An 18,575-nucleotide genomic window follows, 5' to 3' on the forward strand; every position below is an offset into this window, starting at 1 on the left:
TTTTTAGATTTCACATATAAGTGAAATCGTGTGATACTTGTCTTTCTCTGTCTGACTTCACTTAGTATGAAAATACCTTGTTTCATCCATGTTGCTGCAAATGGCACTACTTTGTTCTTTTTATGGTTGAGTAATGTTCCATTTTGTGTGTGGGGGGGGTGGTGGTGAGCGTAAGGTTGGCCAAAAAGTTCGTTTGGGTTTTTCCGTCAGATCATATGAAAAACCCAAACGAACTTTTTGGCCAACCCAATATATATACACACACATATATAATATCTTCTTTATCCATTCATCTGTTGATGGACATTTCGGTTGCTTCCATGTCTTGGCTATTGTAAACCATGCTGCTGTGAACATTGGGGTGCATGTGTCTTTTCGAATTAGAGTTTTTGTCTTTTCCAGATACATGCCCGGAAGTGGGATTGCTGGATCATATGGTAACTCTATTTTTAGTTTTTTAAGGAACCTCCATACTGTTTTCCTTATTGGCTGCACCAATTTACATGTCCACCAACAGCGTAGGAGGGTTCCCTTCTCTCCACAGCCTTGCCAACATGTTATCTGCGTTCTCTTTGATGCTAACCATCCTGACAGGCGTGAGGTGACAGCTCCCTGTGGTTTTGGTTCGCTTTTCCCTGATGATTAGCAATGTGTTGAGCATCTTTTCTTGTGCCTGTTGGCCATCTGCCTGTCCTCTTTGGAAAAATGTCTATTCAGGTCTTCTGCCCATTTTTTAATTGGGTGGTTTGTTTTTTTTTGATGTTGAGTTGTATGAGCTGTTTATGTATGTTGGATATTAACCCCTCATCAGTCATATCATTTGCAAATATCTTCTCCCATTCAGTACGTTGTCTTTTTGTTTTGTTGATGATTTTTTCGGCTGTGCAAAAGCTTTTAAGTTTAATTAGGTCCCATTTGTCTACTTTTGGTTTTGTTTCCTTTGCTTTAGGAGATGGATCCAAAAAAAATATTGCTGCAATTTATGTCAAAGAGTGTTCTGCCTGTGTTTTCCTCTAGCAGTTTATCGGTCTTACATTTAGGTCTTTAATCCATTTTGAGTTTGTCTGTATATGGTGTTAGAGAATGTTCTAACTTCATCATTTTACCTGTAGCTGTCCGGTTTTCCCAGCACCACTTACTGAAGAGACTGTCTTTTCTCCATTGTATATTCTCGCCTCCTGTGTCATAGATGAATTGACCATAAGTGCATGGGTTTATTTCTGGGCTTTCGATCCTGTTCCATATATATCATTTATCAATATATCCCTAGTTTTAAGAGGAAGCATGGGAACTAATATTTAATGAGGCCTAATGTGTGTGGGCACCGTGCTAAATCCCATTCATCCATCCATTCCTTTGAATCAACCACCATCACTTTTTGTGTTATATCCCACCTTTGACAAAGGGGCTATACAGTGTGTTTATTTTCACACAGTTACTAAGTGAAAGCTGGAATATGAACCCACTTCCAAAGGATGGGCTTTTGCTGTTACACTCTAGTAAATTGATCAGCCAGTCTGGACCCCAAAACTAGACTTAGGAATTTGATTACTGGACTTTTGGGGGGCTTTGGGTCAGTAAGATTGAGCTAAGCCTGGTATTAGGAGAGACCCAGCATAGTGGCAAGGAAGTTCCAGGCTGAAGGCACCTGGAGACCTCTCACACTCATCGGAAAAGATGGCAGTAGAAGATGACTAGAAGGATATGTTTAAGACCAGCACCAGTGCTTGGAGCCTCCTATGTTACACAGCGCCTGCTTTCCTGAAGACTGCCAACAGAGATGAGTTCTAGGGCATTAGTGGCCCCCACTGCTGCAGCCTGGGAAGTCCTCAAATCTCTTGGGGCCTCAGGTTCCTCATCCTCAAGGTGGACAAAATAATCCAAGGTCCCTTCAAGCTCTGGTTTCCCAATTCTAGGTCATTTCCTACTGGTGTACCTTGAGGAGGCTGACTACTTCACAAACTCAAAATCTTGCTCAGCCATGTGTCACCACCTCAAAGGGTTCTCATCATTAGGGCTGGTATATTTGGTCTAGTGCCGTTGAGTACTCTGAGTCTGGAGAAACGCACAGTGAAAAGAAGATTCCACGTTCAAGTAAATTTGGGGAGTGCATTATGCTCTGTCCCCTCTTGAAGATCAGCAGTGTCAGCAGTGCTCTGAGGAATCCTGCAGACCTTAATCAGCCTGGATTAACACCACATCTCCCAGATGGCTATGACCTGGGACACGCCTTTCTCTGCATCACTAATGATTCTCTCATGAAACATTCTTTGAAAACTCTTGGACTGAGGGTGTGGAAATCCATGTTAAGATAGTTTTTTACATTCCCACAGGAGAAGAACCACTTACACATGGGCAGTTATGACCCTCGGGTACAATTAGGGAAGCAGGGACTTGGCAAAATACCGAAGGAATTCAGGTGGAAAGAGGAAGCATTTTCATGATGGGAGAGAATAGGGTAGCTGAGTGGATTCACTTGCTAGGGTTGCCATAATGAAATACCACAGACCAGGTGGCTGAAACAACAGAAATTTATTGTCTTACCATTCTGGAGGCTAGAAGTCCAAGATCAAGGTGTCAGCAGGGTTAGTTTCTTCTAAGATCTCTCTCCTTGGCTTACAGATGGCTGTCTTCTCCCTGTGTCTTTACATGGTCTTTCCTCTGTGTCCGTGTCATAATTTCCTAAGGACACCAGTTACATTGGATTGGGGTCCATTTATATGACCTCCTTTTACCTTAATTTCCTCATTAAAGACTGTCTCCAAATAGAATCCCATTCTGAGGTACTGGGGTTTAGGGCTTCAACATATGAGTTGAGTTGGGAGAGAAATTCAATCCATAACAATGGAGAAGAGAATAGATCTGGGAAAGGTGCTGTGTCTGGGGCCCTGGACTGTTTGAAGGCTGGGATGCCATTGCTTGAGAAACACTTCTTGAATGCTCACTATTTTCAAGCCTTCAAATAGAGGCTTGTAGGAAGAGAAAAGAGGGCTAGCCTACGATTTGGCTTTTTTTTTTAAATAAATTTATTTATTTATTTATTTTTGGCTGCGTTGGGTCTTCGTTGCTGTGCACAGGCTTTCTTCTAGTTGCGGCGAGCAGGGGCTACTCTTTGCTGTGGTGCATGGGCTTCGCATTGTGGTGGCTTCTCTTGTTGTGGAGCACGGGCTCTCGGCACACGGGCTTCAGTGGTTGTGGCTCGCGAGCTCAAGAGCGCAGGCTCAGTAGTTGTGATGCACGGGCTTAGTTGCTCCGCGGCATGTGGGATCTTCCCAGACCAGGGCTCAAACCCGTGTCCCCTGCGTTGGCAGGCGGATTCTTAACCACTGCGCCACCAGGGAAGTCCCCGATTTGGCATTTTTAGCTGAAAACCCATGAACGTTTTTTTGTGCCTCATCCAGCACATAGTTTGAATTTGTGACTAGGAAACTTGGTTACAACTGTGCCTCTAATGTCAGTTTTTGGGGGAACAAAAAAGATCGTGTACAATATTTTATGGAGCTGTTCCAAGAGAACATTTGATGAAACACATATCAGATTTTTCATTAAAACCGCTTTTACACACTCGATGAAATTGCTGACAAAATACTGTTAAAGTAATTAGATTTAGTTTAGACAAGGTAAAAAAAATGCACTAAAAGAGTTCAGTAAAATCACAGAAGTCCTCAAAGAGTGAGCTGTGGTCTTGGGGGGAAATAAAATTAACTTTGAATTTACAGTCACTATACACTCACTGTGAACTATTGCTTACTATTATTAACATTACAAAAAATCAAGGGCATCTAAATTTGTCTAAGAGGATCAAAACATATTTTTATAAATTTTAGAGAAACTGGCTTTCCCAAATGAAAATGCATGTGAAATATGCAGCAGAAATGGCCTTCCAGTGAAATATAAAGATACACAAACAATGAAACAAATATTTTTCATGACTAGGAAGATGATTCACATACAAACAATTCCAAACTAACCTGTTTACAAACTACTTTTTGGCCATTATAGGTCAAAGTATCGTCTTGATTGAGGGAGGTCAGAACAAATTGAGCCATGTACTGCTTTTAGGGAGGTTTTCTTGTAATATTCCAGAATTGAAAGATTTGAAAGAACAGTTCAGGAAATACTGTACCCTCTAGATACTGCTTTAAAAGGCAATGAAAACTGTAATGTAAGGGATTATTTATATAATAAATTTATTTAATAAAATGTGAATGTTGTGTAATATATTCTGTAATAATAATTATACATGACCCCAAGAGTAGTTGAATGTGTATAAAATGCATAGTTCATTTCTGAATCTGTGTTGCTTTAAAAACCTTATTGATGGGCTTCCCTGGTGGCGCAGTGGTTGAGAATCCGCCTGCCGATGCAGGGGACACGGGTTCGTGCCCTGGTCTGGGAGGATCCCACATGCCGCAGAGCGGCTAGGCCCGTGAGCCATGGCTGCTGAGCCTGTGTGTCCGGAGCCTGTACTCCGCGACGGGAGAGGCCACAACAGTGAGAGGCCCGCGTACTGCAAAAAAAAAAAAAAAAAAAACCTTATTGATAATTTCAGGTGCTACCCCTTATCAGAACAGAATTTCTTCATATTGAAATCAGTTTAAAAACTCTGAGTTTTAATGACTCAAGGAAGGTTGTCTAATTTGACATTACTGACAAGAGAATACAAATTATATAAAAATCTTGATGATAGTAGATTTTAAGTGTTCTTACCACACCCACCCCCCCAAAAAAGGTAACTGTGAGGTAATGGATGTGTTAATTAGCTTGACTGTGATGATCATTTCACAGTACATTCGTATATCAAAACATCATTTTGTACACCTTGAATATGTAAAATTTTATTTTCAGTTGTACCTCAGTAAAGGCAGGAACAGAGGGAATCTTTTTTTTAAATTGAACTATAGTTGATTAACAATATTATATTAGTTTCAGGTTTACAGCATAGTGATTCAGTATTTTTACATTATACTCCATTAAAAGTTGTTACAAGTTAATGGCTGTAATTCCCTATGCTATACAATATATCCTTGTTGCTTATCTATTTTATACATAGTAGTTTATATGTCCTAATCCCATACCCTATCTTGCCCTTCCTTGCTTCCTTCTCCCCATTGGTAACTACCATTTTTTTTTTCTGTATCTGTTAGTCTGTTTCTGTTTTGCTATATACATTTGTTTGTTTTCATTACTAGATTCCACATATAAGTGATATCATACAGTGTTTGTCTTTGTCTTTCTCTGTCTGACTTACTTCACTAAGCATAATATTCTCTAGGTCTATCCACGTTGCTGGAAATGGCAGAATTTCATTCTTTTTTATGGCTGAGTAATGGTCCATTGTATATAGGTACCACATCTTTATCCATTCATCTGTTGATGGACGCTTGTGTTCCTTCCATATCTTGGCTATTGTAAATAGTGCTGCTGTGAACATTGGGGTGCATGTATCTTTTCGAATTAATGTTTTCATTTTTTTCTGGATATATACCCAGAAATGGAATTGCTGGTAGTTCTATTTTCAGTTTTTTGAGGAACCTGCGTACTGTTTTCTGTAGTGGCTGCACCAATGTACATTCCCACCTACAATGTACAAGGGTTTCCTTTTCTCCACATCGTCACCAACATTTGTTATTTGTAGACTTTTTGATGATAGCCATCCTGACAGGTGTGAGGTGATATCTCACTGTGGTTTTGATTTGCATTTCTCTAATAATTATTGATGTTGAGCATCTTTTAATGTGCCTGTTAGCCACCTGTTATGTCTTCTTTGGAAACATGTCTATTCAGGTCTTCTGCTCATTTTTTGATTGGGTTGTTTGTTTGTTTATATTGAGTTGTATGAGCTTTTTATATATTTTGGATATTAACCCCTTGTCGGTCATATTGTTTGCAAATATTTTCTCTGTTCCATAGGTTGTCTTTTCGTTTTGTCGATAGTTTTATGTGCTGTACAAAAGCTTTTAAGTTTAATTAGGCCCCATTTATTTATTTTTGCTTTTGTTTCTTTTGCCTTAGGAGGCTGATCCAAAAAGATACTGCTACAATTTATGTCAAAGAGTGTTCTGCCTATGTTCTCTTCTAGGAGGTTTTATGGTTTCAGGTCTTAAATATATATATTTAGGTCATTAATCCATTTTGAGCTTATTTTTGTATATGGTGTGAGGAACTGTTCTAATCTCATTGTTTTATATGGAATTGTCCAGTTTTCCCAGCACCACTTATTGAAGAGACGGTCTTTTCTCCATTGTGTATTCTTACCTCCTTTGTTTAGATTAATTGACCATAGGTGCATGGGTGTGGGAATCTTGATTATAAAATCATAATAATGTTAAAATGAAGGCAAGAAAAATAAATTTTATAGAATACATACATATTAACTTATGAATTATATATCTCTTTATTTTAGCCAAGCAAACATCACTGCCCCAAGAGCAGAAAACCCAGAAATACACAATGGTAATTAAATTCAGTCATCTTTGGAATTTTTTCCAACTTGTAGTCCATATAAAACCCATGAGTTTATATATATCTTATTTTGTGTTATAAAAGTGTGTTTTGTCTTTAGGAAGACAGAGTGTATTTCATAACAGTTTAATAGTGTGATTTAGAAGTCTTACTTATTTAAAGACATCTGGTATGTAGCACTTTTGCCCCTGACCCTGCAGACGTTGGGAGGGGGCTGCTCAGATCCTGCCTTCGGTTCCCTTAAAGTGAATAAGCCAGAGGTGGGAAGGGACAAAGACACACTTCCCTCTGGGTGAGAGGAGAGTAACCAACCCCCAAAGCCAGTCCCCACTTCCCCATCTGGTTTGATTTACTCTGATTTCCTCAGTCTGTGCTCCCCTCTCAGCCTGTTCCCCACGTTCCCAGATGCTGCTCGTCTGGCTAGCCCGGAGCTTCCGGCAGAATGGGGAAGGCAGAGGGTTTCCCTGGGAAAATATGCTGTGAGATGCTATCAGAGCTAAAAATATACGGTCCCTAAGCTCCACCCTCATTAGTTAGAGTAAAACCCAGGGATTTCTGCCTTCTGGTGTTTCAGACCAACAGGAAAGGGGGAAATCAAAGAGCCCCTGATTGGGGCCTTTCTTAGACACTTCTGGCAAGGAGCCCAGCCCTGAGCTGCTGAAAGCTCGCTGGACTCATTGGGGCTGCAGTGGGGAAGGGACTGATCTCCTGGGTTCAGCCCATCCACAGCTGCCATGTAGTCTTCTTTAATTTGCTCCCCCTGTCATCAACATTCCCATCCTATACTCAAAGATCCAGGCTCAGGAAGCAACACAGGTTAAACAACCACACCAAGGGCTCTTTTCAGTTCATCCTGGGGTCCCAGGCCCCCTTGTCCCTTCTGAGATGCTCACACCTGCCCCTGTCTGCCAGGAATGCACCCGTACCTCACCTCCACCTCCCCATCTTCACAGACTCAGGCCTTCCCTCATCCTTCAAGCTTCACTTAAAACACCCTTCCTCCTGGAAACCTAGGTCCCAGTTGCTCTGTTCAAATACTCTCGTGTGCATTCTCTACTTGACCTTCTTGCCGTTTATCAGAATTATAATTCAACGTTCATTGTGTGACCATTTCATGAATACAGTCCATGACTACAGAGATTGCATCTGTCTTGCTCACCCACCATACAGCCTGTGCCTTACACAGCAGGTAACACATGGAAAGTGTTCCGTCTGTGTGTGCTGATGACATCAATCCCCCTGTCTCCTCAAAAAAGTTTGCCATGTAATTGGTGTCAACAAGTGAGCCTGCCTTAAAACAGCAGCTGTCATAAAAGAGAAGAGAATAAAGGACTAATTGTCAGGCGTTGACTGCGGCCATGATGGTTGTACCATATAGGGTGGTAGGGAGGCCTGGAGTTGGGATAGAGGCAGGAGGGACTGGGGCAAACGCCAGAATGGAGCAGAGGAAGGGCTGGGCGTGAAGTCTGGGGGCAGGCATGGAGGCAGAGCCTGCTGGGAGTGGTGGTGTTCGTGGTGGTGTTCGTTTTCTCTTGGGATCCTCCTTAGCCAAGAAAGGGGGCAAAAAGGAGGAACTGATTAAAAGCTGGGTTCTTGAAAAGTTCTTGAAAACCCAGCTCTGCCAGGAACTAGCAAATTCTTAATCTCTCTTAATGTCAGGTTCCTTATGGGTAAGAGTAATAGTAGGTTTAATACCTATTTCTGCTGTTACTGCAATAATCAAATGACAGTATGCATGCGTTACCTTAGCACAGTGTTTTGGGGAATCAAGCACCTTCCTACTCTCGGTGCAAATGAAAGAGGGTATAGCCCTGTATTATTGCTGCTTTAAAAAACTACCATGAATTTAGTGGCTTACAGCAGCACAGATTTATTCTTACAGTTACGGACATCAGAAGACCAAAGTCATCCAATTTAATCACTAGGCTAAAATCAAGGTGTCAGAATTTCCTTGGGTCATTGTGAAGGCTGGAAATGGTCTATATTCTTATGAGGATGGCAGTTACAAGGGCGTATACATATGTAAAATTACAACGATCTTCACACATCATTTTAACATTTGTGCACTATTCTTTATGAAGTGTTGCCTCAGTAAAAATATACATTTAAAAATTTAGGATTTTTTTTGTGTGTGGCCAAAAGCCAAGAATTGTCAACCTGAGTCCCCCTGAAATTCAGTGCACCATGGTGTGTGTATGTAGGTGTGTGCATCTTTGTGTCAGGCGTTCACAATTTGTGTTAGGTTCTTAAAGCAATGTGGGGCCCATAAAAAGTTAAAAATTACCAGTGGAGCCTTTCCCTAAAATGGGGACCACTCGCTCATGGCTCTGCTGGGGTTTGACTCAAGGTCAGACCACTCTGTACAGACCAGGCATTCTGGAAATGCAGGATGGAATTGGAGAGGCATAAATATATTTATTGGACCTGTCACAAAGCAAACAATGACATTTTTCTTTGGGCAGCAAAAAGCAGATAATTATCTCCAGTAGATTCCTAGCTCAATTTTTAAAAGGCTGCAGCCAATCCAGAGTTGGACAGCTCTGTCCCCACTCCCTCCCCCCACGGCCTCGCATCCCCAGCCCCACCAGGGCAGAGGTCCTCCAAGGTGGAATGGCGGCTTGGCCCCCTGCCCCACCTGACAAGCCATGAGGAAACCTTAACCCACGCTCTGGATTCCTTTGGAAACTCTCTTCCAGGCCCAGCTTGCAAACCAGAATTTCCAGTGTGACTGCGTTGGCAGTAAGTTAATTAAGCAGCTAACAAGGACTGGGTGCTCCCTGCAGTGGATGTATCCAAAGGGGCCGGGCAAGGCATCTGGTCCTCTGTCTTTCTCCGTGGCAAGAGGCAAATGGGAGGGATGTAGCTCAGAGAGCAGAGGCTAGCAATGAGAGTAAAAGCCCCATGGGGTGGGAATGCAGAAACTGAATGTATTGAGTGCTTAGTGGATGAATGCCAGGCTCTGTGCTATATAAAGACTTTACATAAAAGAATGGACTCTGATCCCGACAGCCTAGGGGTGAATCCCAACTCAGTCACTTTGTAGCTGTGTGGCCCCAGGGCCAGTCGCTTACTCAGTCTGTGTGCTTGGACCCTCCTCTGTAATATGGGTGTTACAGGAGTATCCACCCTAAACTCTTCCACATAGCTTCTAGGCTGGCTCCCGCCTAGCCCTCTGACTTTTTCCTTTTTTTTTTTTTGATTGAGATACAATCCACTTATCATAGTTTATCCTTTCCAGTGTACAATTCAGTGGTTTTTCTTATGTTCACAAAGTTGTACAACAATCGCCTATATCTAATTCCAAAACATTTACATCATCCCAAAAAAGAAACGCCATACATATTAGCAGTCACTCCCTACTCCCCCTCTCCCCCAGCCCTTTTTGTCTCTATGGATTGACCTTTTCTGGACCTTTCATATAAATGGAATCATGTAATATGTGGCCTTTAGTATGTGACCTCTTGCATAATGTTTTCAGGATTCATGCATGTTGTACCAGGAGGTATCAGGCCCTCATTCCTTTTTATGGCCGAATAATATTACACTGAATGGATGTACCACACCTTGTTTATCCATTTATCAGTTGATTAACATTTAGGGTCTTTCCACTTTGGGGCTATTGTGAATAATGCTGCTATGGACATTTGTGTACAAGTTTTTACGTGCACATATGTTTTCACTTCTCTTGGGTATGTGCTAGGAGTGAATGATTTTATCTTGTATCACTCTCCTGCTCCTTGTCAAAAGGGCCTTCCATCTATCCCTCGAACAAACCAAGCTTGCTTGTACCTCAGGGCCTTTGTATTAGCTACGCCCTCTGTCTGGAAGGCTCTTCCCCAGATAGTCCCATGATTCACTCCTTGTCAGTCACATCTCACTTTAAACATCACCACCTCAGTAAGCCCTTCCCAGACCATTTTATCAGTCATTCCCTGCCTCTTACCCTATTTCATTTTCTTTGTACCTATTATTACATTCTGATTTAATACTTTTAAATTTATTTGCATATTTGTAGGACATCTACCGTTTCTAGAATGTAAGCTCCAGGAGAGTAGGATCTTGTCCACCATGACACTAGCTATCCCCGGTTGCTTGAACAGTGCCTGACATGCAGTAAGCACCTATTAAACATTAGTGATCAGGCTTCCCTGGTGGCACAGTGGTTGAGAATCTGCCTGCTAACGCAGGGGACACGGGTTCGAGCCGTGGTCTGGGAAGATCCCACATGCTGCGGAGCAACTAGGCCCGTGAGCCACAACTACTGAGCCTGTGCGTCTGGAGCCTGTGCTCCGCAACAAGAGAGGCCACGATAGTGAGAGGCCCGCGCACCACGATGAAGAGTGGCCCCCGCTTGCCCCAACTAGAGAAAGCCCTCGCACAGAAACGAAGACCCAACACAGCAAAAAAATTAATTAATTAATAAACTCCTACCCCCAACATCTTCTTTAAAAAAAAAAAAAAAAAAAACCATTAGTGATCATTACTCGGTACCTCAGAGCAAGCTTAGGTAGTAGGCCCTACTATTATCCTCATGTTACAAATGAAGAAACTGAGACTCAGAGAAGTTAAGTGACTTGGCCAAACTCCTACAAGTAGGAAGTCCAGAGCCTGGGTTTGATGCCAGGACTGTCTGTATCAAAGCTGGTGATTCCTGTATGAAGCTTACTGCTTACTCCAGCTCCTGTGTCACAAACTGACTGTTCCAAGACATTCTCTGAGCTTAGACAAGAGGGCAAGGAGGCAGACATGTGGAGACTGTCTGGTCTGGCAGCATCAAGAGGCCTGGCCCCAGGGGCAGGTGGTAGGAACACCCCTCTCCTGGGAGCTTTGGCTGGAGAAAGGGCTCCTCAGAGCCACCAGCCAATCCCTGCCCCCCCACCACCCTCCTGCAGCAGGCTCTCTTAAATAGCAGACCTCACCTGCAGTGCCACCGTCATTCAGGTGAACTTCATTTTGCACAAACTCCAGCAGGGACAGGGGTAATTAACTAACTTCTTCATGCCAGGTGCTGTTCCATATATTAACTCACTGACACCCCCATTAGCCTGATGAGATATATTCCATATTGTCCCCATATCATCAAGGCCCAAGGAGGTTCAGTAACCTGCTCGAGAGCACCTGGCTAGAGAATGGTAGAGCAGGATAGAAGCCTAGCCTGTCCAACTCCAGGTTCCTGCTTTTAACCACTACTCCGTCCTGCATCTGAGTGGTGAGTTTGAGAGTAAGGCTTCATTTACAAAAGAATCCACCACCAGGTAGCTGTGTGACCCTAGACAACCCATGCAAGCTCGCTGCCCCTTAGTTGTATTATCTGCATAAACAGACAAGAATCAACTTCTTTCCCAAGTGTGTTCCTTAGAACCAGATGTTAATAGTATTATGTGGGTTCTATGTGGGTGGGGGGTGGATTCCATGGTCAGTGGGATTTGGAACACTCTGGGTTGAACCGAGTTAAGCAGAATACTTTATAGAAGGACCTCTCAGGGACTTTAATATGCTAATAAGCAATTTGCATCTCGAAGAGGCAGGTTGAGGATGTAGCATTTCCCAAACTTTTTTGAACACAGAACAATGTAGAGAAGTGTTTCATGGAATACAATTTGGGAAACACTCATTAGAGATGCTTATTTAAAGGAAAAAGGCAGTTTTTCCTGAGATCAGAGAGAATTCTCTTCCCTTTCCTTACTTTCACTTTCTGGGAAGAGAGGGACCTGTAGACATTCATGGACCCCCTTCCGGCCTGTAGGGGACCTTTGGGGCATTTAGTGTGGAGACAGGAAAGGAAACACATTTACTAAGCCAGTTCTGTGACTGTGACCTAGGTTGTCTTTCATGATTCTCAAAACAGCCCTTTGGGGCAGGTTTAATTTAAGAAGGTGGTATATTGCAGGTGAAAATGCTGTCTTTGGAGTCAAACAAAAATGGGTTTGGTTTGCATCTTAGCTCTGCCATTTGATAGCTGGATCTATGTGAACTTGTGCAAGCCCCCTAACTTCTCTGTGCCTCAGTTTCCATATCTACAAAATACCCTACTTCAAAAGGGTATTGTGAGGGTTTGCTGATATAATACCTAAGGAGCACTTGCATAGAGCAAGTATTCAGTAAGAGGTAACTTTATTACTGTCATTATCATCATCATTATCTCTATTTTACGGATAAGACAACTCAGGCTCAGGCCCAGGAAAGGTAATCACTTGCCTAAGGCCACACACCTACCGTGTGTGGCTGAGGTGAGACCCATACACCACCCCAAGCCTAGTCTTCCTCTCCAGGATCCCCAGAGGAGGCTGAGCTAGTTCCAAGCTTGAAAATAAAATGCCTCTCCCACCTCACACTGCTCATTGCATGCCACTTTGGAGTGTGTGGGCACTTCCCCTGAGACCTAGAGGGTCCACTTACATAGAAGTGTTCAGACCCACTTGGCAGCATCGTGCCTGTGTTCCAGGGCTCTGACAGCTGGCCCTGGAGAACTGAGAAGGTCCTGAGCCCACGGGCATTCCTTCTAGAGCCTCCCCAGCAGGGAGACAGTGTGGAGGCCAAGGCACAAGTTTCTAGGCTCTTGCCCTGAATCAATGAAAGAAGGTCCTTTTTTTTTTTTTTTTTTTTTTTTTGCGGTATGTGGGCCTCTCACTGTTGTGGCCTCTCCCGTTGCGGAACACAGGCTCCGGACGTGCAGGCTCAGCGGTCATGGCTCACGGGCCCAGCCGCTCCGCGGCATGTGGGATCTTCCCGGACCGGGGCACAAACCCGTGTCCCCCGCATCAGCAGGCGGACTCTCAACCACTGCGCCACCAGGGAGGCCCAGAAGTTCCTTTTTAAAGAGGTTTATGTGTTGTCCTTTCATGTAACTTTGGGAAAAAGGTTTTGATGCCTACCACCCCCACCATCAAAAAGAAAAATCATTAAAAATCCTTCATTTTCACAGCACATAATGAGGAAACTGAGACTTATGTGAGAAAGACCTGCCTCAGGTCCAGAGTGTTAGTGACAGAATGGGGCCCAGAACTCACATGGCCTGACTCTCTTTTTTTTTTTTGGCCGCGTTGGGTCTTCATTGCTGCGTGCGGGCATCCTCTAGTTGCAGAGAGCGGGGGCTCCTCTTCGTTGAGGTGGGTGGGCTTCTCATTGCAGTGGCTTCTCTTGTTGTGGCGCACCGGCTTTAGGTGCATGGGCTTCAGTAGTTGTGGCACGCAGGCTCAGTAGTTGTGGCTCATGGACTTAGTTGCTCCGCGGCATGTGGGATCTTCCTGGACCAGGGCTCGAACCCATGTCACCTGCATTTGCAGGCTGATTCTTAACCACTGTGCCACGAGGGAAGTCCGGCCTGACTCTTTTTAACACCAGCCTCTCAGACATCAGAGTCCAAGATGGGCTTATTTTTTAAAATCCAAAAGGGAAAACAGCCTAAATTTGTCCTCCATTTTTTAGTTGACTTCCCATTTTAGGATCAGTCTTCCCTCTGGCCATGAAGCTCACTGTGCCCCCTCCCTGTTCCTCCATACCAGATGCTGCAGATCCAAAGAGGTGGAGAGGACCAGCATCCCCACGGTCCCCCACCCTGCGGCTGCTGACCAACGAGAGGCAGGAACGAGGATGAGACTGCATCAGTGCTTTGAGGACCCGCTCAAATCCCAGCTTAGCCACTTCTTATCTGAGTGACCTTGAGCAAGTCACCAGACCTCTCAGAGTCACTATCATCAGTTGTAAAACTAGGATAACTTCATGTACCTCATGAGATTGCTGTAAGGATTAGAGGTTAATACGTGCAAAGAACCTGCAGCACAGAAGTTGTGCAGCAAGTAAGAGTTCATATCAGTATTAGCTCCAGCTGGTTTTAGATAAGATCTGAAGTTCTCTTCCATACACAAAGTGCATCAGGCTCTCTGCACACCCACACCAAGGCCAAGCAGCGCTGTCCTTCCACATACATTCCTCAGTGAGCTCTGCTCTCCGTGGTAATGTGAAACTCCTTCCACCTCTAGGCAGATATTCTGATGGAGGATCCCATAAACACGGTGTGATCAGCTTGAGAAGAGCGGTCAAGAAATGGCTCCAGAATTAGGCTGCTGAGTTTCATCATGGTCCCACTATTTAATTGCAGACTAGTTACTTAACCTTCCTGAGCCTCAATTTTCTCATCTCGGAAATAGGAATCATAGCAGTACCTAACTCATAGGCTTATTGTGAGGCGTAAATGGGATAATGTGTGTAAAATTCTCAGTGCACTGGCTCAGCCTTAAAAAGTGACCAAAAAGTAATACCTCTTATCATTTGCCCTAAGGTCGGCCCTTTCTGCCCAGAAAGAAAGCATAGTAGTAGATAAAAGTGCTGGATTGGGATTCCAGTGACTTTGAGTGAAGTAATGATTCTGCCACCAATTAGCAGAGTGATGTTGCACATGAACTCGCCCCTGTCTGTGCCTCAGTTTCCCCATGTGCCAACTAAGAGGGTTGGATTCCTTGAGCCCTTCCAGCTCTGACTCTGAAGGATGGCTGATGAGAAGATCGTACGGCCGCTCCATGTAGTTTCTGGATGGTCCCAGTCTTCCCAGCTACCCCATACAGAGGAGGACGAGGAGCAGGTCTGGGAAGAAGACCCTGGCCTCCTCAAACCAGGGCCTTGGTTAAGAGCACTACTCTGGGGGTGCCCAAGCCCAGCTTGAAATTCTGTCCCTACCACTGTGTGTGACCTTGGTAAAGTCACTTCCCTTCTCTGAACCTCAGTTCCTTCATCTATAAAATGGGACTTCAAATGGTACCCAGAGTAAGGGATTGTAATGACCAGGTGAGCCAGTGCCTGCAAAGTTCTTAGCATACAGAGGGAGGACTCAGTGTGCTGTTTTAATAATCACGATCGATGCCAGTTGCATGTGGACCTCATCTCTGGGCGCAGTGCTCTTCTTAGGGCCAGTCTGAGTGCACTTGTGTCCATTCCAAGCATTATTTCTTAACGCTCTTTATGAGCATAAGACAGTAAACCTCTTTTTGAGGACAGCAGCCATCCTGGGGAACCACATGCAAGAGAAGAGTAGGCCGGCCTCTGCATACTGACCGTCTAGATTCCCATGATTCCAGGTTGGCTTGAAGGAGGAGACAGCCCTCTGTCCTTCCCCTCCCTGCCCAGAAAACCAGCTCTCCAGGACTGGAAAGGACCATAAGCTACATCTTTTCCAGCCCTTTCACCTGGTGTAGGATGCCAGGAGAAGTGGCCTACCCAAGTCTCATGGGATGTTTCTAGACTTGGGACTCTAAGTAGTTTGTGTGGTATTGAAGAGAGTGTCTGCATTTGATTCTTGGCTTCTCACGGAACAGGCTGTGACCTCACTGGACTGGAAAAGGGGATAATAATAAACCTTTGCTTCCTACGGTTGTTGCAAAGATTAAACAAGCATGCATATAATATATAGCAAGCCCTCTATAAATAGCTTTCCTATTACTCATGTCTCTACTCTATATTCCTCCCCCAGTGCTTTTCGGCCATACCACCCTGGAAACACCCAGTGCGCTGATTTTGGGATTTCTTTTCAGCTGTGAAGGTGTGTGAGAGTAGTAGCACTGGTCTGGAGTACCAGCCTGGAAACCTGATTGGAACCCTGACTCTGCCCCTCTGTTGCTCTGTGACCCGCCACTGGTCATCTTCCCTCTCTGGCCCTCGGTCTCTTCCTCTGTAAGAACACTGTCCAATATAAATAGAATGTGAGCCACAGTCTATATGTAGTTGTAAATTGTTCAGCAGCCACTTTATAAAAAGTAAAAAGAAGTAGAGAAAATTAATTTTAATAATATATTTTACTTAACCCAGTGTATCCAAGAAATACTCATGTCAACATGTAATCAATACTAGAAAATTATTTAATGAGATATTTTACAGCTTTTTTCTTATTAAGTTTTGAAATCTGGATGATTCTTGATCTGGGGTGATTCGGGCAATTGTCTGGGATGCTTTTGCTTATCACAGCCAAGAGGGGTAGAGGATGGCAGGTAGAGGTATGTGTGTACTATTGGCATCTAGAGGGCAGAGACCAGGGATGTTGCTAAACATCCTACAGTGCACAGGAAAGCCCCCCACAGAGGATTATCTGGCCCCAAACGTTTAACAGTGCCTATTTTACACATACAGCACAGTTCAGATTCGCCACTTTCTAAGTTCTCAGTAGCCACATGGAGCTGGTGGCTACCATATTGGACAGTGCAGCTCTATAACATAAAACATTTGCACATGCACTTAAAAGCCAAATTTTTAGGAATTTGGGTTTTGGTAAATTTGTTTTCCTGCTCATCCCTGAATAAGTGACCAAATGAGATGTGGCTGGTTCACCCGTCCCTGGCTGGCTAAGGACAGAGCCCATCTGTCCCTGGCTAGTTAGACTCTTCCAAAGCTATCTGCCCTCCCCTGGGAGACTGAGCCTGGGGTGGACAGTGAACCCTGTTGTTCTTTTCTGGGGAGACAATGCTGCAGGCCCTGCTACCTACCTGACAGGGCTTTTGTGGCTCAGGGAGAAAAGGGCTTTGTCAGGACAGCAGCCGAGGAGCCTGCAGTTCAATGGGGCCCTTTATGTCTGCACTCCCGGGATGCTCGGGATGCTGGATGCCAGCCCTGGGGAGGCCCCACCCCCTCCTAGAACAAATGGGGACCCTGAGGCCCAGAGAAGGTATAGAAGGCCCTCCACTAGATCCCAGTTCCCTCCACCTCAGCCCACTGCCCTGAAACATGAAATCCACTTAACTCTGAAAAGCCCCGTCTCAAATCAAAGGGTGAACTCAGTATTGTCCTTAACCTGGGCAAGGAGGCCCCTGCCCCCTACCCTGAACTTTAGCAGCTACACAGATGACAAACACATACACAATTAATGTATTAAAGTCTCCCAAGATCCAGGCCCATCTCTGGCACAAGGCAGCTATAACCAAACATCTTCTCTTGTGACTTAAAAAGCCCAGGCCAAAGCAAAGCACTCCATCTCTCTCGTCCTATGTTCTTGGAACAAAAGCGATGGAGTTTGAATGCAGCGAGAGTTTGAGGGTTGTACCTTGGCCAGCCTCAGAGATGGACACTCTTTCATAGCACAAGTGGGATCTGAGCAGCAGAAATGCTTAGGTAAGAGAAAAGACTAAATTCCTTGTCAAGTCCTCCCTCCCAGGTGGCATGGATACATTCATTTTTCTCTAATGAAGTATCATTTCCCAGTAGGGCCGGTCTCCAGTTTCTGGCTCCTTTGTGTCTTGGAAGTACTCGTGCTGGTCTTGGAAGTATTCACCTCCATCTGAACTCTGGTGTTACATCCCTCCAAGGTTAGGGACAGGCCTGGGTGTTAGGGGTAAAGATACATGAACTTGGATCTGGTATGTGGGCAAGACCTGTGGCTTCCCTTTCCTTTCTAACCTCTGCCCTACCCACCCCGCCCTGGACCCCATGATGGTTCTCTCTCTCTCTCTCTCTCTCTCTCTCTCTCTCTCTCTCTCTCTCTCTCTCTCTCTCTCTCTCACACACACACACACACACACACACACACGAGCAGGAAGGGCTGTCTTATTTGACAGATAAGGAAACTGATCCTTCTGGAGAGAAGGTGACTTTTTAAAGTCATCCAGCAAGTTAAGGGAAGCCACATGCTGCAAGGACCCTCCCTTTGAGGCCCAGCAAGAAGGCCACCAGCAGAGAGTGGAGGGTGGTGGCTTGGGAGACAGGGTGAGGACATAGCACCTCTGTTTACTCCTGGCGCTCTCAGTTATTGGCTATGGGACCTTGTGGGGACGGGGCGGGGGTAGTTTATCAGTATTTAAAATATGGCTTTTTCTATTCCTATACAAAATGTTATTAGGGGAAGCTGGTGACAGGTATATGGGAACTCTGTGAAATATTTTTGTAACTCTTCTGTAAATTCAAAATTACTTCATAATCAAAAAAATTTTAATACCCTTTTCCCTCATCTGTACCATGGAGATTAGCACCTGCCTCACAGAAGGCTTAAATAAGATAATGCCTGTAAGCCTTTAGTACAGTATCTGTCCCAGAGTGAAGAATCAGTAAATAACTACTTTTAAAAGCTACTTCCTCCAGAAGGCCAGTGACCTATGGGCGCCCACCACTACTTTCTTGGCCGTCCCCACTAC

This window comes from Mesoplodon bidens (assembly GCF_964165515.1).
Source record: "Mesoplodon bidens genome assembly, chromosome: 4".
Classification (NCBI taxonomy): Eukaryota; Metazoa; Chordata; class Mammalia; order Artiodactyla; family Ziphiidae; genus Mesoplodon; species Mesoplodon bidens.